The sequence below is a fragment of the Cottoperca gobio genome, chromosome 8 (assembly GCF_900634415.1).
Source record: "Cottoperca gobio chromosome 8, fCotGob3.1, whole genome shotgun sequence".
NCBI lineage: Eukaryota > Metazoa > Chordata > Actinopteri > Perciformes > Bovichtidae > Cottoperca > Cottoperca gobio.
Window position 1 is genome coordinate 23,093,102 of NC_041362.1, and position 22,159 is coordinate 23,115,260.

Below are 22,159 nucleotides of genomic sequence, written 5' to 3' on the forward strand. Positions count from 1 at the left end.
GACACCGGGAAGCCTTGTTGACATTTTCCTGGATTCATCCATACTTTCTATTTCTTTTTTTTCCAACACAACATAATTTCTGTCAAATGTTGTATTTGTACTATGTTGTTTATCCTGTACACACGACATCTATTGCACGTCTGTCCGTCCTGGGAGAGGGATCCCTCCTCAGTTGCTCTCCCTGAGGTTTCTTCCATTTTTTCCCCTTTAATTTTGGGGTTTCTTTTAGGAAGTTTTTCCTTGTGCGATGCGAGGGTCTAAGGACAGAGGATGTCGTAACCTGTACAGTCTGTAAAGCACACTGAGACAAATGTATAATTTGTGATATTGGGCTATACAAATAAATTTGATTTGATTTGATTTGATTTAAGCATTTTCAATTATCAAACATAATTTACCTACATTTGATTATTTTTCTTTAGGCAATATACCTCAAAAGTATGAGTGGCCCAGCCCTTCGTATATTTTTCTGTATGTGGCCCTCAGTGAAAAAAGTTTGGACACCCCTTGTTTAAAGAGTCAAAGTACAAGTTCAGCAAGGCGGTAAGAGAAGCTAAACGACAGTACTGTGAAGTAAATTACTCCTGATTGTATTAATCCACACTGGAAAGACTATCATATGTATTTGTCTACCTCAATCAATATATATTTCTACACTACGAATATGTTTCTGCACAATTATGTATTTTCTGCACTGAATGTATTACAAACATAATAGGGGCACTTCCCCTTTAAGAAAACAGGTCAACAAACCATCACTTTCTGACTGCTGACGGAGGAGCGTGATGGCGCCAACGGGGACCAATGAGGAGAAGGTCAACGCCTGCTCCATGTATTAGATGCGATGTTTTACAACTCTTTGTACACACTTGAGCGGAGCCGTCAGACAGGAAACTGGGGTTCTTTGAGCGTTCGGTCTGTGGAAACGGCGGTGCGAATTGTGTCCTCAGCTGAGAGTATTTTCTATGTTTGACTTATCACGTTAATAAATATATCGATTGAACTAGAGGATTGCTGTTTTGATTCGACATTCAAGCTCCGAGTTCTCCAACTTTCCACACCATTAGTACTCTGAGAAACTACAACACCAGTTCTCAGCCAATGACTCTGTTACTGTCTGTTCACATACCTTTTTAACACCTCACTGGAGACATGCCACGTGCCAGCATGCTTCAAGACCACCACCATTATCCCCGTCCCCAAAAAAACAAGGACCACAGGACTAAATGACTAAAGACCCGTCACCATTAATTGGCGTTCCTGGGTGGGCTCCTGCAAGGAGAAGTGAAGAACGATTGCCGAGTATCGTTGTCTGGTATTCATTGCACGTGCACAAGATCAGGTGAGAGTGAACACCGGTTAAATCAAATATTCACTGCAGGTAGATTAGGAAAACTTATTAATGAATGCCAGCAACAATGTTCGACGGTCATAGCTAATACAACTGCTGTTCAACGATAAAAAGCAATCTTGAATGTTGAAATACATGTGATAAGAGCAAGCATTGAAAATATTAATTGTGTTTAAAAACCCGTAGGGAACGGTAATTATTAACAAAATCCCACGGAGGGTGTCCAGTTTGGTACTGGATAAAGCTTATGGTAAGCTTATATTTACTCAAAAATCCCACGGAGGGTGTCCAGTTTGGTACTGGATAAAGCTTATGGTAAGCTTATATTTACTCAAAAATCCCACGGAGGCTGTCCAGTCTGGTACTGGATAAAGCTTATGGAAAGTTTGCATTGATTTAGTTTAATATGAAAATACCTAAGGAAGGTAGCTAAGAAAACTTAGTTAGTTAAATGTTAAAGAAGTCCTACAGAAGGCAAATAGGTATAGTTTAATTACAAGACTTACGGGAAGCCTAGCATTAGAAGCTAGTGTTGTAGCGAAAGGAGAATATTGAATATAAGCCTGAATTATGTGAAATCGATGACGATCGCCTCATAGTCTCAGAGACGTTATATATCATCTCCTTTGGACAGCATAGTGGTAAAATAAGAATGTTAAGATTTGTTGTATTGTTGTATTGTTGTATTGTTGTGAGTAAAGTGTATCTCAAGCAGGCCTAAGGCGAGGCTAAGCTAGCGCTGATATTTAGCTAATGCATTGGAGTTTGTAGAACAGGTGAAAACTGTTCAAACTGACTGGTGGACGGTTGTGAAATCAAAGAGAACCGTGGAGTGTATGTGAAGTAGTTTTAAGTTGGAAAAACGTGAAAGAAGGAGACGTTTTTGTGAAAGGCCTCAGAGATTAGGACCAGCTAACTATGGCCAAGTGATGCTGGGTCGCTAATTCCGCCTACTTGATGTTACGAGGCATGAGAAAGTAAGTTGTGATAAACTAAACCTTGAGTCTTACGCTGGAGCATTTTGGGTGGAAATAAAATGCATAAGTGATGTAGTGACCGAGTGATTAAACCAAAGATGCAAGTTTTCTCCAAACTGAAAGGAGAGAAAATTTAGAACAAAGAAACCTCCATTTTCGATCCTTCTTCATCCGGTGGGAATTCAACAAAAAACCCACATCCGGTTGATAGCTAAATGCCTCTGGTGGACAAAATTGAGACTACAACTAAAAGTTTATAGAAACTTTACAAAATTTAAACACCTCCACCTGTAGGATGGCAATTAAAGTGCACCTACATTTAAAATCGTGCACCAGCAGACAAATTGGTAAATTACAATTAAAAAACCAATTGAAATCCAAGGATAGAGTAGATGGACTTTTGAATTAAGACATTCTTGATTAATTTTTCTCTAATATTGAGTGACCAATTGAACATTTATTTTTTCATTAAAATTCTCTGTTCATTTATTTTTATTACAATTTTTATATCTTTTGATTAAAAAATATTTTTGCAAATTGACATTTCTGTTTGAAAAATAGAAACATTTTGATTAACATTTTTCTAATCAACAATTAAACAATTCATTACATTTTTTATTGCAATTTTCATTTAGATTTTCAGATTAACATTTTGTTCACTAACATTGATTAATTGAACATTTATTTTGATTAAAACTTCGCTTTCATTTATTTTTAGACAAAATATTAGAAAACAAAAAGAGCTACTTTGATTAACATTCATTTTATTTTTGCTTTTGAGCTAAAGTTTGTTTTTGTTTAACCCAATTTTAATATTACAAATTTGTTTTTAGATTAACATTTTTAGGAAATCCTGAAATTAAAAACATTTATGTTTTATCAAATTTTGTTTTGTTTAAACCATTTTCTTAAAGTTAAAAAATTTTAATTAAAAAAATAAACAACATTTGTCCTTTAGTGGGATACTGCGTACATCAGTTACAATGGCGGACAAGGGGGACCTAAAACCAGTCAAGACTGTATCCACAGCGGACTTGAAAGTGACAATATTCAAAAGGCTGGAAGCCTCCACTGAACCTGCTGAAAGAAGGAAAGTCAGAGAAAAGATGGAAGAGCTGCTCCAGCTGTGGCAAACAAGAAGACTAATCTCAGAAGATGACAAGCCAGGTCTTACTGCAAGACAACGAAGAGCAGTTGTTGACTATGAAAACGGAGAATATCTGCAACATGCCGCAGCTTGGGAGAAAGCGGGGAAAAGACGATTCGGCGCCGCACATAGAGCATTTCAGAAAGCTGAAAAGAGGAAGGCTCGAGTCGTGAGTCTTCTTTTCCATCTTAAATATGTACCACCAACTGCGGAGGGTACAATCTGCGTGGTCAAGGAAGCGGGAGAGACAAAAGATGACAACAAAGATCAGAAGGTACACATCTCTCAAACTCCTCAGCTCTACCCAGATTTGTCCCAAGTTGCCGACCCTCCGGCATATTCATCCAATAGCAATCCTTTTCGTTCTACTTCCATTCAAGCACCCGTGTACCAGGTGAGTGGAGGAGTTTTGGAAGTCGAGGAAAGTGAGAGAAGCGCACGTATGGGATCCGTGCTGAAACAACTCACAAAACTCTCAGACGAGGAACAGAGAATGGTGGAACACAGCATGGTGGAACACAGCATGGTGGAACACAGCATGGTGGAACACAGCATGGTGGAACACAGCATGGTGGAACACAGCATGGTGGAACACAGCATGGTGGAACACAGCATGGTGGAACACAGCATGGTGGACACAGCATGGTGGAACACAGCATGGTGGAACACAGCATGGTGGAACACAGCATGAACATGAAAGAGAGAGGGTTCCAAAAGGATGTTCTCTCTACCCCAGTTCCAAGCCACTTGCCCCACAGTATCTTGGAGCCTGCCCAGGCCTCTCGGCCTGCCCAATCACTATATCATGCCCAGTCACTTCAAAATTCCTCTGGAGGTCTGGAGAGCATTACCATGGACAAAGAAGCAAGACAAATGAGTGAAGACAGAAGAAAGGAGAAGGGATCACAAGGAATGACTGAGCTATTGAATAGAACAAACTATCATGACTACGTGGGAAATAGTGGGACACAAGGGATTGGATCAGCAAGGGAGAAGGACTGGGGAGGTCAAAACGGCAATGTTGAGAAGGGCGCATCACAAGCGGGAGGATTCCACGGGGATGCAGAAAAGGATCCCAGCAGAAAGAACTTAGGTACAGAAGACGGCCTAACGAAATACTGTCACATGGCAAACCAAAGACTGTACAACACATGCTAGCATTTCTCGGTCTGACGGGTTATAGCAGAACTCATGTACCAGAGTACGTCAATCTGACCCAACCTCTCAGAGACATGCTTGCGGAAGCAGGAAACAGAAACCTCACCGCTGAACTCATCTGGACCATAGAAGGCGAGGAAGCCTTCACCAAGACCAAGCAAGCCTTGGGACAAGCTGCCCATCTCTGCTCCCCAGACTACAATGCTGACTTTCATTTCGATTTTTCTGAAACAGAAGGGATGGTAAATGGAGTTCTGTTCCAGAAAAAAGGGGGAGAGAGACATGTGCTGATGTACCACAGCTCAAAATTGGACATTGTGGAGCTAGGACAAACAGGTTGTGCAAGACACTTGGCTGCATTGGCAAAGACAATCAAGAAGATGGCACACGTGGTGATGTGCCATCCACTCAAAGTAAACACTACGCATGAAGTAGTGGCTTTTCTAAACTCACAAGCTTTCACTTTTTCACCAGTCAGGAAAATACAAATTGAAGAAGTGCTGACTAAACCACACATCACATATGTGGCAGAGACAATTAACATGGCAACAGGACTAAATTCAAAAAACCACGACGCTCATGATTGTGCATTCGTCTCACAACAGGACCTCAAGATAAGGTCAAATTTGGAAGCAGAGCCACTTCAAGATCCAGAGCAAACCATATATAGTGACGGCTGTTGCTATAAAGGAGAAGAAGAAAATGTGGCTTCTTATGCTGTGGTGCAACAAAATGAGAAACAGATAATAACATTGGAAGCTTGCATCATTCCGCAACCAGCCTCTGCGCAGCTAGCAGAAATAGTTGCGTTAACACAAGCGTTAAAACATGGAGAAGGCAAGAGAGTAAACATATACACAGACTCAGCCTATGCTCATGGAGCAGTCCACATTGACGGTCCTCAGTGGATCAGAAGAGGTTTTTTGACTTCATCCAAAACTCCTGTTAGACATACTGAAGCCTTAAGAGCCCTACTAAAAGCTGTACTGCTGCCATCACAGGTTGCTGTAATAAAGTGCAAAGGCCATCAGAAAACAGATACAGCAGTAGCAAAAGGCAATGACGCAGCAGATAAGGCAGCTAAAGTAGCAGGTGGCTACATACAGCAAATGATTTGTCTAAACAGTGAGAGAGAAGGAGAGCTTACTTTGGAGAGCATTAAAGAAATGCAGAAACTAGCGGGTGCATATGAACAAACGCAATGGGTTCAAAAGGGTGCCGCCCAGACAGAAGGACTTTGGAGAGCACATGATGGCAGGCTTGTGGCACCAGCTAAGTTATGCCACATGCTGATAAAACAAGCCCATGGCCCCACACATGTTGGAAAATTAAGAACAACAAGGGATGTCGAGGTACAATGGTGGCATCCATACATGAAAGAGATGGTGGAAAATTTTGTGACAGAGTGTGACACCTGCAACAATTTTAATGACAAACGAACATACAAGTGTCCAATGGGTCGGTTTCCAGTTCCAGATGCTCCATTTAAGGAGATATGTATTGACTATACTGACATGGGAGCAGACAATGTTGTGAGAGGATACAGATATATCCTGGTAATGGTAGATCGTTTCACCAAGTGGATTGAAGCCATCCCCTGTAAAAAAGAGGATGCCAACTCTGTAATCAAATGGTTACAGAAGGAACTCATACCAAGGTATGGAGTGCCACGCTGTATAAGATCAGATAATGGGACACACTTTACCAGCCACAAGCTTGCAGAAGTAGAGAAATATTTCGGCATAACGCACAATTTTGGCTCAATCTACCATCCGGCATCCCAGGGTCTGGTAGAGCGTGCAAATCAAACACTCAAAAGAAAAATTGCTAAAGCATGTTATGGTAACAAGCTAAAGTGGGTAGATGCTTTACCCTTGGCACTCATGTCCATGAGATCCTCACAAAGTAATCAAACACATTTGTCTCCACATGAGCTGTTAACAGGGAGACCGATGCCTGGCCCTCCAAGAGAAGGAGGGCATTGACCTGTTTTGGATCTATGGCAAATTGAAGTAGATGAATATGTCAGGGAATTGACTAAAATCATTAGAGTTTTGTCTACACAGGTGCAAGCAGCAGCAGAGGTACCTGAGGGACCACCAGAGACTCCTGTTGGACCAGGTGATTGGGTAAGGCTCAAGGTCCACAAAAGAAAGTGGTCTGAACCTAGGTGGACGGGACCGTGGGAGGTGATAGAACGCACTTCACACGCGCTCCGGGTAAAAGGTAAAATAGGAGCTAATTGGCACCACCTCACCTACACATTGTGTACCCGCACTGGCGCCTTCTCGCTCTTTGGCAGAAGTTAGACAAGATCTGTGCCTGTTAGAACAAAACGCTAATGAATAATTATATTGTGAGTCTAGAAAAAGCATCAGAGGACAAATTGTCTTTAGATTACCCCCACTTTACACCTGTTACGACTACTTGCAGGTCCGTCTAAGCAAGCCGATAAAACCAGCCAACATTAAGCGAAATAGACAAGAAAATGAAAAAGAATATCTCTCTGTGGGGAAGCACTTTGGTGTTAGCCGGGTTAGCACTGCTTGCTGTCCTTATAGTACTCCCCTTGGCATGGTGGGAGTTTGGGCCGCATGAATCAAGTAAAGAACCAGATAATCTAACAATTAAATTAACTAATTAATTAACTAAACAATTCCAAAATGAGACTTCACCCCCTAACAACCTACGCATGAAATGCATGAAACGGGACGAAACCGTAGATATTAACAAAGGTGGAATTACTGTTGCAGTAGAGGAAGGCAAGATCACCTCGTTTGAATTTGATGTAAACACCATGAAGTCTGTTAATGGCTTCCAATGGAGCACACATTGCGATTCCAACAAAGCCAAGTATCTATGTACACCTCCCTGTTATTTTAGAGATGTGTTTGCACACTCGAACGGAGGATGGATTCATCTAGACCATCCTTTGGTTGAAAAATGGAGAATCATAAAACGAAGCCCATGTCAGTGCGGTGTGAATGGACCACCAAATCCTAATCCTGATCCAAGAACTTTGCCTGGTAATGGTCAGCCGACAAATTGTAACCCTGTGATCATCACGATCTTCAACCCCGACCTCTCTGATTCTGGCGAGTACTTTTTAGGTATATCAAAGAATCCTAAAGACCCACTTTTCCGCTTCTGGTTGAAGGTAATCGAGCCTAGGAAGACACCCTATATATTGCATGCTGATTTGGCCAAGAAAAGGACGAAAGTGACTTATCTGAATGTCAATAGTCTTAAAGATACAATGGCAGCGGAGACAGGATATCAAGAGAAAAATGCATGGTTGGATTGGGTGAGATATTCTGCTGAACATAATCATTAGCCAAACTGTGTTGCATGTGCCACTGCTAGACCTAGTTTAGCAACTGTGCCATTCCCATTGAATCTGAGGAAAGACCCACCAGGTATTAAGTGCATGCTCGCATTGTACACATCTCTTGAACCAAACGGCTGCAAATCATTAGCCTTGTTGTATCCAGTGACTAGAAATGACATCATTCCACCCCCATTCAGAGCCTATGAGGGCGATTATGAGTGCATCAGGAGAACCAAGGGTACAGGCACTGAGGTAGGACATTTGAAAGGGTGTAATTCTACCATAAAGGTCACCTCAAGAGGGATGGTCTTGGAAACACCTATATCATTTATGTTATATGCCAGAGCTGATGTATGGTGGTATTGTGGTACACATATCCTGTATCCAAATCTACCAGCAGACTGGGTAGGTACCTGTGCATTAGTGCAGTTGGTAATGCCTTTCTACATAATGCCATTTACTCCAAAAGAACTCACTGATCTGTCTAATGGAGAGACTCCCCAGAGTCGAGCTAAACGTTTTGTTCCCGGTGGAAGTTTCAGCTCCACAATTTACATAGACTCCATAGGAGGACCACGAGGTGTGCCCAATGAATTCAAAGCTAGAAATCCAATACTTGCGGGTCTGGAATCCATTTTCATTCATGTCACTGTCAACAAAAATGTAGATTGGATTAATTACATTTATTACAACCAGCAGAGATTTGTGAACTTCACCAGAGATGCTCTCACTGGGGTGCATGAGCAATTAGGGCGGACTAGCCTGATGACTCAACAGAACAGAATTGCATTAGACATGTTGCTAGCTGAAAAAGGGGGTGTCTGTAAATTGTTTGGCTCTATGTGTTGTACCTTCATCCCAAATAACACAGCCCCAGATGGATCCTTTACCAGAGCTTTGGAAGGACTTGACAGACTCAGCAAAGAGCTAGCATCAAACAGTGGGGTAGAGAATTACTTCACAGGCTCCCTGGAGCGTTGGTTTGGTCAGTATAAGATGTTGGTGTTGTTCATACCGATAATGATAGGAATACTAATCCTATGTGGATGCTGTTGCAGTCCATGTATCCGCACCCTGATCACTAGACTGATCACCACTGCCCTGACCAAAGAGAAAGAGACTGAGAAAGGTCAGTTTTTTATGCAAGAGCAAACCAAGTTACTCATAGACTATGATATAGAGCAGGAACACGGCAGCCAGGAGGAAGATGATTTTGTGTGAATAACTCTACAAAGTGTTCATTGCTGCCATACCGAAGCCACTGACTTTATTGTAGTTACAGTCTCTTACTGTAGTCACAGTCTCTCAGTCGTATATAGACATTACAGTCTTTTACTGATGTTAATGTTTACTGATATTTACAGTCTTTTACTGGAAGTGTTTTTTTCTTTTATTATACTGAAGCTAATTGTCTTTATACTGGAATAAAAAGTGAAGTTCTTTGTTTTTATACTGAAGGTATTCTTTAGTAAAGTTGATGTTTTATACAGAAGGTATTTTTATTAAAGTTGATGTTTTCTACCAAAGGTACTTTTTATGACTGGAATAAAAACAAGTGCACTAAGAATGTATTCTTGTATACTATATGCTGAATTTGTACACCACTCGGTGCCTTATATTTACTGGAGATTATACACACCATAAATGGTGTGTAAAGGGGGAATTGTGAAGTAAATTACTCCTGATTGTATTAATCCACACTGGAAAGACTATCATATGTATTTGTCTACCTCAATCAATATATATTTCTACACTACGAATATGTTTCTGCACAATTATGTATTTTCTGCACTGAATGTATTACAAACATAAAAGGGGCACTTCCCCTTTAAGAAAACAGGTCAACAAACCATCACTTCCTGACTGCTGACGGAGGAGCGTGATGGCGCCAACGGGGACCAATGAGGAGAAGGTCAACGCCTACTCCATGTATTAGATGCGATGTTTTACAACTCTTTGTACACACTTGAGCGGAGCCATCAGACAGGAAACTGGGGTTCTTTGAGCGTTCAGTCTGTGGAAACGGCGATGCGAATTGTGTCCTCAGCTGAGAGTATTTTCTATGTTTGACTTATCACGTTAATAAATATATCGATTGAACTAGAGGATTGCTGTTTTGATTCGACATTCAAGCTCCGAGTTCTCCAACTTTCCACACCATTAGTACTCTGAGAAACTACAACACCAGTTCTCAGCCAATGACTCTGTTACTGTCTGTTCACATACCTTTTTAACACCTCACTGGAGAGATGCCACGTGCCAGCATGCTTCAAGACCACCACCATTATCCCCGTCCCCAAAAAAACAAGGACCACAGAACTAAATGACTAAAGACCCGTCGCCTTGACCTCTGTGGTAATGAAGTCCTTTGAGCGCCTTGTCCTGTCCCACCTCAAAACAATCACAGACCCCTACAGTTCGCCTACAGAGTCAACATGTCTGTAGACGATACTGCCAACATGGCCCTCCACTTAATTTTCCAGCACCTGGATTCCGCAGGAACCTACGCCGGGATCCTGTTTGTGGACTTCAGCTCTGCCTTCAACACCATCATCCCAGCTCTGCTACATGACAAGCTCTCCCAGCTGAGCGTGCCTGACTCCACCTGCAGGTGGATCACAGGCTTCTTGTCTGACTTGAGACAGCACGTGAAGCTGGGGAAACATGTCTCTGACTTCCGGACCATCAGCACCGGATCCCCCCAAGGCTGCATTCTTTCTCCTCTGCTCTTCTCCCTGTACACCAACAGCTCTTCAGGAGCTTGACGCACCTCCAGTCACCGGTCCGTCAAGCTCCTGAAGTTTGCGGACGACACTACCCTCATCGGGATTGACCGACTGGTGACCTGGTGCAGTGTCAACCACTTGGAGCTCAACGTTCTGAAGACAGTGGAGATGATAGTGAACTTCAGGAAGAGCCCAGCCACACCTGCCCGAGTCACCCTGTGTGACTCCCCTGTTGACACTGTGGAGTCCTTACGCTTCCTGGTCACCATCATCACCCAGGACCTGAAGTGGGAGTTGAACATCAGCTCCCTCATCAAAAAAGCACAACAGAGGATGTACTTCCTGCGGCAGCTGAGGAAATTACATCTGTACTCTACAAACTCTTCCTCATACTCCGTATGTGGGACTATTTTGCACATTTCTGCTACTACCACTATTGCACAACTCTTCTCCACTTTTAATTAAGATATACTGTACATATCTTTTATTACATTCTGTACATTCTTTTTTTTTTTTTTTTATATTTTTTGTATACAATTTTTCTTTTATAAAAGTTTTTATGTGTAATAATATTTCTGTATTTGCTCTTATTTTTTATTTCTCCTACTGTGTTTATGTATGCACCATTACACACCAAAGCATATTCCTTGTATGTGAAAACCTGCTTGGCAATAAACCAAATTCTGATTCTGATTCTGATTCTGATTCTGATTCTGATTCTGATCTGTAGACACATATCCCAGGAGCTTAGAATCAAGGTTTCCCAATTTCTCAATCAGTATTTTCCGCAAGACTTATTCAGTCACCTTCTGTGCTCGCAGGGTAACAAAGACTGTGGCCTTGATGGACCTGACTTCCCGCTTCCAGGTCCCACCAAAGTGAGGTGCGTTTGGAGGGTTGAACTGGAAACAAATCTGGCGCTTAGCCAGCTGGGTCTGCCACTCTTTACTTATTACCTCAAAACTTGAGGTAATAAGCACATGCTCAATTTTGGTGGTCAGCGCCACTTTTAGTGGTCTTCCATGGAGGCGGATTCCCGTGCCTTTGTGCTTGTCTGCACTGTCTGCGCCCGCATCAAATCCTCCCACCAGGCTCCCACCGGTTTACTTTGGCCTCTCCCAGTCCCCAGTCACCCTTGGAGTCACATTGGATTGGGTTTTGTTACTGGTCTACCACTCTCTCAAGGTAACATAATTATACTCATATGCATTTTGTACCCCTACCTAAGCTCCTCACAGTCTTCGAGACCGCCGGTCTCCTGGTCAACCATATGGTTCGTCTGCATGGCATCCCCAGTGACATCGTCTCATACCGTGGACCACAGTTTACGTTTCAGGTATGGAAGACATTCTGTCACACTATTGGTGCAGCTGTCAGTCTTTCCTCTGGATATCACCCACAGACTAATGGTCAGACGGAGTAGGCTAAACAGGACCTGGGCTGCGGTGCGTCACAGCCCAGAACCCTTCTTCCTGGATCAACTATGCCCAGAACTCACTCTCCAGCACAGCCAACGGTATGTCCCCTTTTGAGTGTTCCTTGGGATATGAACCACCCTTGTTTCCAGTCCAAGAAGACGAGATTGCAAGCCCACTTACACCGCTGCCGGAAGATTTGGAGGGATGCCCGCTCGGCTCTGATTCTATCCACGGAACGCAACCAACGCAGCGCTGACCGTCAGTGGATCCCCGCACCACAAGCTTACCTTGGTCAGAGAGTTTGGCAATGTAAAAATGTAAACCTCGCTTCATTGGCCCATATGAAGTGGAGAGCATCATTAACCCGTCCGCCATTAGACTCAAATTACCATCCTCTCTGAGAAATCACCCCACCTTTCATGTGTTCCAGTTGAAGCCAGTTTCTTCCAGACCATTGTGCCCTCCTATCGTCGCCCTTCCGCCCACCCCGACTATTGATAACCACCAAGCCTACACGGTCCGACGGCTGCTGGACATCTGCCTCCGAGGTTGTGGGTACCAGTACCTGGTCGATTGGGTGAGTTACAGGCCATAGGAAAGGAGTTGGTTGTCCCGCCGGCTCATACTCGACCACACTCTCATGTTGAAGTGTTGCCAGATACTGAACCCCAAATTGCTCCCAAAGGCGCAATGTGTGAGTGTGTGTTTGAATAACCATTAGATCAGATCCTGATGAACAGTTTGGCACCTTGTATGGCATCAGTGAATGAATGTGTTTTGCTGAAGTGTACTTGATCCTGTGCAAGCATGCAAACAATTTGGCATATCATGCTGGTATAGGCCATGCTTATCGATAAATTATTTAGCAAATTTGTAAAACAAAACTGGTGTCAAAACATTGTCTGTACCCTCATAGTTGATATATATTGCACACATTTTTGTTTTTGTGCTTTATTTGCAAGATACATGACTTTGCTCTTTTGTTGTACTGTAGAAAAACACTATCTCATCCAAAGAGGCTCCAAATTGTAACTCCTTTACCATGCAAAATTGGTGCATTTAATTATTATGTTTTACTTTCTAACATCTTAACATTTAACATGTTTATGAATATTAAATAGGACGTTTCATTCATTGGTGGCCTCAAGTAGAGTTCTCTAAAAAGTCGTTTTTGCTGTGGTGCTGCCCTCTGGTGGAGGGCCTTTGTCTGCACAGACTGACACACTGCACGTTCTACTGGTGGTGTTGTTGGAGAAGGCTGAATTACCACTAAAGGTGACTTTTTTTGTTGTTTTTATCTATTTTTAAATTTATTTTTTAAATGTTTTGATATAAAAACAGTTATGTTCTAACAATATAAACATATTATTTTTTGTAAGGAAAGTCTTTGGTCACCGTCTTGTTCCATCAGTGTATAAAAAGACTAGACTGTGCAAGGCCACTGAAGGCTCCAAAAAATCCATAGCTCCGACTTCCATTGAAAAAGTGTTTCCTTCTCTTTAGAAATACCAAGTCAAATACTAAGTCATTAAGTTTCACTTCCTAAATGCAGGTTTTCTTTTGGATGCTGGGTGTTGTTGTAAATATACATTCTTTATGTTTCTATTGGTGTTAGCTAGTTCATCATAATATTACATTGTACTTTTAATTTCTATGTAAGTACCCTACTTGTGTTTTGATATTTACACTATACTCTCTCTCTGTCTCTCTCTCTGTCTCTCTCTCTCTCTCTCTCTCTCTCTCTCTTCTCTCTCTCTCTCTCTCTCTCTCTCTCTCTCTCTCTCTCTGTCTCTCTCTCTGTCTTTCTCTCTGTCTTCTCTCTCTCTCTCTCTCTGTCTCTCTGTCTTTCTCTGTCTCTCTCCTTCTCTCTGTCTTTCTCTGTCTCGCTCTCTGTCTCTCTGTCTTTAACTCTTTCTCTCTCTCTCATTCTCTCTCTCTCTCTCTCTCTCTCTCTCTCTCTCTCTCTCTCTCTCTCTCTCTCTCTCTCTCTCTCTCTCTCTCTCTCTCTCTCTCTTTCTCTCTCTGTCTCTCTCTCTCTAAAAAAAGAAAAAGAGAATAAGCCCCTCCTCCCTGTGAGAGCAGGCCTGGCTGGAGAACACAGCAGACAGACAGTGCTGCCTGCCGTCGATCATCCTTTGTAGCGGGGATCTACACGCAGATCCAGCCGTCGTCTCTGGATCGTCGGTAAGTCTCCTCACTGACTTGATCACTGACACCGTGTTATGAGCACCGTGTCTGTCTCTGCCGAGTTGCTTTGATCACACCGCTGTCATGTCGCATTGACAGTCACTCCTCAGTGTTTGTGCTGTTGAACCGTCAACGCGTCGGGGTGTGCAGCAGCAGCACTACAGCGTCTGTTAGGTCGGTTAATACTATAATTATCATTAAATATTATAATGCATAATCTGTGATGTGTGTAAGCCAACCAGATCTAACCGGAACCCTATTTCCGGACAACCAGAAAACAGAGAAACACTTGAACAAACAATTATTTTTAAAACAAGTTTGAAATGCCTTAAGCATTTAAATGCACACACTCTGTTAAAAGCCTGAAATGTGTTAATGTGAGCATATAGGAAAGGCCTCTCTTGCTGTGCAAGAGTGCAGCAGCAGAAGGATTGTGTAGTCCTTGCTTTGGTTTCTACTCAGTAACCATATCAATATCAATACAGCAACAAGGCTACTCAACTGGGCTTATTATATCTTCCCCTTTTTTAAAAAGAAGTTTAAAGGGGGTGATTCAGTTTTGTAATAAATGCTTTAAAAAAAAAACAGTTTTTCCTTTATCAGTATCCTAAATTACATACTTCTTTCACATTGTTAATTTTATTATAGGGCTCCGCTTATTTAATGACTTCTGGAGGATCCTGGACCCACGTTGAAAAACACACATCAGCATGTAAGGAATTTAATAATTAAATTCACTTACAAGAAAAAATGCTTTTGATTTGTACATAGCTTACATTTATTACTGAGCTCCTCTGCCTTTATTGGCCAAGTATGCAAAATATAAAAGTATTTTACACTGGTATCCAGTGGTTCTCAATGTATTGAACAAGGACAGCAAAGCTAAACAGAGATGAGCAAACATAAACATTATGTAGATATGTGCATGGATAGAAACAACAAATTGACAACATTCATGGGGGCACATTCATGAACAGTATTTCTTTCTCATACATTAATTCCTAATAAACAGAGTAAAACAAACATAAGAAAATGTTGTTCGGAACAACAATAAAACACGCACAGACATCGGATTTGTTTTCACCCAGGTGCAAACCTTTGTGAATCACAATTGTTCTGTCAATAGCTTTACAAAATGCCCCAATAACCCTGAAAAACAACAGAAATCCTTACTACCATGAGTAAACCATGTCGGAGCAAACAAAGACAATAATAATTGAAGCATTTCCATATCACTTTCAAAACAACACGAAATGATCTCTCGTAGGAAGTGATGTAGTGTATATGTCATGGGCTTTTATTGTGAAAGGTAGATTGCGACCTGGAGGCTTACTGAATTGCATTGTAAAGCGAGGCTAATAGTGACCCAAGCTAAACACTGAATCTGTCATTATACAGCCAGTACATTGTGCTATCAACTTATACTTCATAATGACAAGTTAAAGCAAAAATGAATTTATTGCCACTTTAAGTTGTGGAGGAGATTCCAATTATCTCAGATCATTCTATTTTTTCCCTCCTTGATGCCAACTGCGTGGAGGAATAAATGAATTGCGAAACACTCTACATATGGTATTTGAGCTAATAAAAATCAAACGAGTGCCCTACCTTAACTTCCTGTTATTGTCATGAGCCCTCTCCCTGCCTGGTAACACCACTAATTGTTTTCAATTATGTGCCACTCTGCTCCCTGCTCTCTCTACTCTGTCTGATTACCTCCACCTGTCTCTGCTCTGCTCTGCTCCACCCTCGTTAACCTACCAGCAGTTATTCAATTGCTTGTGCACTGCACCTCCATATTTGTGAATGTGAAAAGGGAAGTTGAGTGTCCCTCAAGCTCTAAACAATGGTCATTAATTAAGGCTTCCAAAATCCATCAGGGAAGCAACCTGTGAGAGAAGAGAACACTCATCTTCATTGGTATGATTTCATTATGAACTTACCGCTGGACTTCATTGCTACTAGCTAGCTACTAACCTTCCTGTTGCATCAACACATGTTCGATGATGGGAGCACTGATCTCCTTTCCCCCCTGACCCTCATAAAAACATATAACATATATACACATACATGTCGCTTGAGCTTGGCGGGTTTCATAGCCTCGTTCGCCAATGACTCATAGCACAAAACACAGTGTGGATTGGGATCCTCTTCATCTCCAGTCCCAAAAAATCCAAATGTGATGTAGTCGCCGTGATATTTTCTCTTCACTTTAGCGCTGGACTTTCCGCGTTCAAGCCGAGTTTCAGCCGGGTGGTGGTTGGACGGCGAACCGCTCTCCTGGGACTCAGTAACGCACACAAAACCACTTGTTGTAGCTGCTGAATGACCTGCATCAGGACGATGCACCTTCACTGTCGCGTCACATTTTTGATTTTAATTTCCTTTTAACTGACCCTGTCGAGCATTGATCCATCTCATCAGCTGACCGCGGCTCAAATTAACCGCGCAGATCATTTATGACGTAAGATCGTAAAACGAACCTACATAGCTACGCTACATCTATGTTACACTCTAGTCCAGGGGTCACTAACAGGCGGACCGCACGGACCTCATCCAGAGGACATTTTCTCTAACTTGACCTCTTTGCATTTTAGTTGAATACCCCTGCACTAGTCTATACTAGTCATTTTTAAACAGTTTGAGAAACACTTTAAACTTATAATATATTAATTTCAAATGTGACATTTTACCAATATACTCACGGACCACCAGTGGTCCGGAGAAACCCACCCTAGTATTAGGAGCAGTGGACAGCTGTTATATATTTAAGCAATAGCTCACGACAGGTCGTGGTATATGGTCATTATATCACAGTTAAGGGGCGAACCACGCCCCTTAACTGTGATATAATGACCACTGTGATATAATGACCATATATTGCCCTGTGTCGTCATTACATGTTGAGGGACCGCTGGCAAGCTGCTGCCGCGCCTCCACCGTGTTCTGCTTGCTTTTCTCTGCTGTAACCTGTTTTCTTTGCTGTAACCTGTGTGTTCTGCAGCTGAAGCATCTCTGCAGTCTAGTCATTTGTTTATAAAAACATCACACTCAGCTACAGCAGTCACCGTCACTACGGTGTCCGCACTGGTAGCCTGGAGCTAATCTCGCCGGTAATGGGCTCACCTGTGCGAGACTGTCAGGTTTCCTCTGTGCTCTATGAGGCTGGACTCTCCGATCTGGCGTGCCTTGCTACACACGCCTGACTGAGGCTGTTTTTATGACCATCCTGCCTGCTCTTCGTGGCTCGAGGGTGTCCCTGTGGTTTATCGCTAACACAGAGGCTGCCCGTCACAGTGCATTGTCTGTGCCCACCGGCTAACCTGCTGCTAGGTCCGGGTCTCCCTGCCTGGGTGTAGCCTGCAGTCCGTGGCTACAGCTAACTCAATCGCTCTGCCCGGCTGGTTCCGTAGCTTCCTCGTCATTACATGGACTATAGAACTGCTGTATTGAACTGTCACTGAACCCTCTCCACCACCATGGGGATCTTCAAACTTTTCATATGGACTGCTCTGTGTTTCACCGTCGCAAGCATCTCCCCGCCGCTGAAATATTCTGTAACGGAGCTGCTGTCTCTCCGATCCCACTACATGACCCCGCCAGCTCTGCTTTCCCATCGTGACATCCTCAAACGACCCAGATATGGACATCGTGGATCACGTCGGAACTTTCATTACGCCAAACACAGCAGCAACACAAACATTCGCTCTTTCTGGTCCACTGAGCCCCGCCCCCCTCGCACTGCCACCTATACTGTCAATCACAGTGTGCTACTGACCCTTCAAAAGGCGGTCACCTATGCGCCACTGGACTGTTTAAAACTGGCTCTTTTTAATATAATAATATAATAATAATCTCACCTGGAAGGCATGAGTTCATTATTGACAAAAACCTTGACTTCTTGTGCCTCACTGAGACTTTGCAACAGCCAAACGACTTCTCCCACCTTAATGAAGCTGTCCCACCTGGCTTCACCTTCTTCAGTAAACCCTGTGCTACCGGGAGAGGGGGTGGTCTTGCTGTGCTCTATCGTGAGACCATTAAAGTCAATACTATCACTGTACCCCATCATTCCTCTTTTGAATGCCTAGCTGTGAAACTCACTGGCTCTGCACCATCATTATTGTTACCATCTACAGACCTCCTAAAACCTCTGCTGTTTTTCTCAGTGAACTATCAGAACTTTTAACATCTGTCTGTGCGATGTCCCCCACTGTCATCCTTGTGGGGGGTGGGGGACTTTAACATCCATATCGACGACCCTTCCAGTACTCTTGCCAATGACTTCACCTCACTTCTTGAATGTATTGGTATCACACAGCATGTCAACTTCCCAACGCATAACAAAGGTCACATACTGGATTTAATCTGCTGCACTGGTCTTACTCCCTCTAACCTCACTGTTTCAGAGTTCCCCATCTCTGACCATAAAGTTGTGTCCTTTAAGGTCAACGCCCCCCCTATCCACCATAAAAAAAGCAACGGATCATCTCCTTCAGAAACATTAAACACATCAACCCCACGGCTCTCACCACCCTCATTAACTCCTCCCCAGTCCTCCCCCATCTTTCTCCCCTGCTGAACTGGTGAGTCACTACAATGACTGTCTCTCCTCTTCCCTGGATGCTCTGGCCCCCCTCAAAACCTCAAGACCTTCGACAACTAAAAACCACTGGTCGTCGACTCGAGCGGCTGTACAAAAAGACTGGACTCTCAGTGCACATCCAACTCTACGCTGAACACCTACAAATCAAATGTATTTGTATAGCCCAATATCACAAATTATACATTTGTCTCAGTGTGCTTTACAGACTGTACAGGTTACGACACCCTCTGTCCTTAGACCCTCGCATCGCACAAGGAAAAACTTCCTAAAAGAAACCCCAAAATTAAAGGGAGAAAAATGGAAGAAATCTCAGGGAGAGCAACTGAGGAGGGATCCCTCTCCCAGGACGGACAGACGTGCAATAGATGTCGTGTGTACAGAATAAACAACATAGTACAAATACCTCATTCCCCTTGGCACAATCCTCCGCCACCACATTGTCCACTTTCACTGTCATGCCGATGACACTGAGGTCTACATTTCTACAAAACCCACCACTACCCTCCCAACTACATCCCTCTCCACCTGCCTACAAGACGTTCGGAGCTGGATGACCAGGAACTCCTTGAAACTCAATGCCGACAAAACCGAGGCCCTTCTCATCGGCTCCAAAAGCACTTTATCCAAAACACAAACTTCCACTGCCCCAAACTTCATCATCGATGGCTTCTCCGTTACCGTTCTCCAGTCAAGTCAAGAGCTTTGGTGTCACTCTGGACAGCACCCTCTCCTTTGTACCCCACATAAAGAACATCACCCGCACTGCTGTTTTCCACCTGCACAATATCTCCAGACTCCGCCTGTCCCAGTCCCAATCCAGTACAGAAGTCTTGGTCCATGCTTTTGTGACATCACGTACATCTACTGTAATGCTGTTCTCTCTGGCCTTCCAACCAAACTGCTCAACCGACTTCAAATCATCCAAAACGCCGCTGCCCGGATCATGACCCGCACCAAATCCTCTGAACACATCACCCCCATTCTCCTGAAACTTCGATCCCTGTTCAATCCCGGATCAACTACAAAAACATCCTGCTCACCTACAAAGCCCTTCACAAACTCGCCCCCACCTACCTAAGTGACCCCCTCCCGCTCCCTCCGCTCATCCTTAGCTGGTCTACTGACGATCCCCACATCACGCCTCATCACCATGGGTGCCAGGGCCTTCAGCTGCACTGCTCCAAGCTCTGGAACTCCATCCCTCCACACATCCGACAGTCTGAAACGGTTACAACATTCAAGTCCCAACTCAAAACTCACCTGTTCAAACTGGCCCTACTCTCTGTAGTATCAATCATCCTGTATCCTCCCCCCCTCCCCCCTTTTTCTCTTTATTGCTTTCTTCCTGTGTATCAATCATATCTCTGGTATTGTTTGTTTGCTCTCCCTTCCAATGTCCTGCTGTTTTTATCTCTTGTATTTTGTATGGTGTCCTTGGGTGTCTTGAAAAGTGCCTCCAAATAAAATGTATTATTATTAGGACCTGAGGCAGTGCAGTACGTGAAGTTATTTGGATCAGTGGTTCTGTAGGAAAACTATAAAAACCCAGTTTGCCCGGCCGGGACTTAATGGTTAATGTCTGCGCCAGCCGTAAAAACTGTAAATAGACGCACATCAAAATCCACACAACACTACGACAACGTCCACAAACGGCTACTATAGGACGTCTTTGTATGTTTTCTTTTACAAAATAGCGCACCTGTCTGTGCCATTATGTTACTGGTGATAGGTGTGTGTGTGTGTGTACTACAGCTGGGAATAACAATTCCTCAAACCTGAGATGGATGGACTCAGGTGATATGAGATGGAAATCACGTACATTTTACGCCCCTGTGTGCCATTAAGAACAAAGTGTTATGGAAACACTATGAACAATGTTTATTAAAACACATGCCCATCACCCCCCAGCAGCAGCACACGTTTTTAGAACACTGACTATGGAGTTAATTGTATTGAGTACATGAAGTAGAGTAGAGACCCTGCCCGGAGGAAGCCCGGGACCCCCCATCTGGAGCCAGGCCCAGAGGGAGGGCCCGACAGCGAGCGCCTGGTGGCCAGGTTTGCCACGGAGCCCGGTCGGGCACAGCCCGAAGAAGCTACGTGGTGCCTCCCATCAATCCCTCCTGTGGGCCCACCACTCATGGGAAAAACCGCTGGGGGGTCGGGTGCGCTGTCACACGGGTGGCAGTGATTGGTCAGGGACCTCGACGGACCAGACCCGGGCAGCAGAGGCTGGCTCTGGGGACGTGGAACGTCACCTCTCTGTGGGGGAAGGAGCTGGAACTAGTGCGGGAGGTGGATCGCTACCAGTTGGATCTGGTGGGGCTTACCTCCACGCACAGTCTTGGCTCTGGAACCGTACTCCTGGATAGGGGTTGGACTCTATTCTTCTCCGGAGTTGCCCAAGGTGTGAGGGGCCGGGGTGGGGATACTCACTAGCCCCCGGCTGAGCGCCGCTACGTTGGAGTTTATCCCGGTGGACGAGAGGGTCGCCTCCCTACGCCTTCGGGTTATGGTAGGGGACTCCGTAGTCTTGCTGGGAGACTTCAACGCACACGTGGGAAACGATGGAGACACCTGGAGAGGCGTGATTGGGAGGAAGGGCCTCCCTGGTTTGTTGTTGGACTTCTGTGCTAGTCATGGAATGGCCATAACAAACACCATGTTCGAACATAAGGATGCTTATAAGTGTACGTGGTACCAGAGCACCCTAGGCCAAAGGTCAATGATCGATTTCGTAATCGTATCATCTGATCTGAGGCCGCATGTTTTGGACACTCGGGTGAAGAGAGGGGCGGAGCTGTCGACTGATCACCATCTGGTGGTGAGTTGGATCAAGGGGTGGGGGAAGACTCTGGACCGACCTGGTAAACCCAAACGGGTAGTGCGGGTGAACTGGGAACGTCTGGAGGAAGCCCCTGTCCTGGGGATCTTTAACTCACACCTCCGGCGGAGCTTTTCAGCCATCCCTGTGGAGGTTGGGGGCATTGAACCTGAGTGGGCGATGTTCAAAACCTCTATTGTTGAAGCTGCGGTGATGAGCTGTGGTCTGAAGGTCTTAGGTGCCTCTAGGGGCGGTAACCCTCGAACACCGTGGTGGACCCCGGTGGTCAGGGAAGCCGTCCGACTGAAGAAGGAGTCCTTCCGGGTTATGTTATCCGGGAGGACTCCGGAAACAGTTGCAGGGTATCGAAGGACTAGAAGGGCGGCAGCTTCTGCCGTGTCAGAGGCAAAGCAGCGGGTGTGGGAGAAGTTCGGAGA

At 44.1% G+C, this 22,159-nt stretch overlaps 1 protein-coding gene across 1 annotated transcript in view; it reads left to right on the plus strand.

Annotated features, from left to right (window-relative positions):
- The first annotated feature begins 14,152 nt into the window (after positions 1-14,152).
- The window catches only part of abat (4-aminobutyrate aminotransferase), a 36,631-nt gene continuing 28,624 nt past the window's right edge, over positions 14,153-22,159 (plus strand). The window contains exon 1 of the mRNA XM_029437681.1: positions 14,153-14,289. The gene's annotated coding sequence lies outside the window, so the exon portion shown is untranslated. The remainder of the gene's footprint in view (positions 14,290-22,159) is intronic.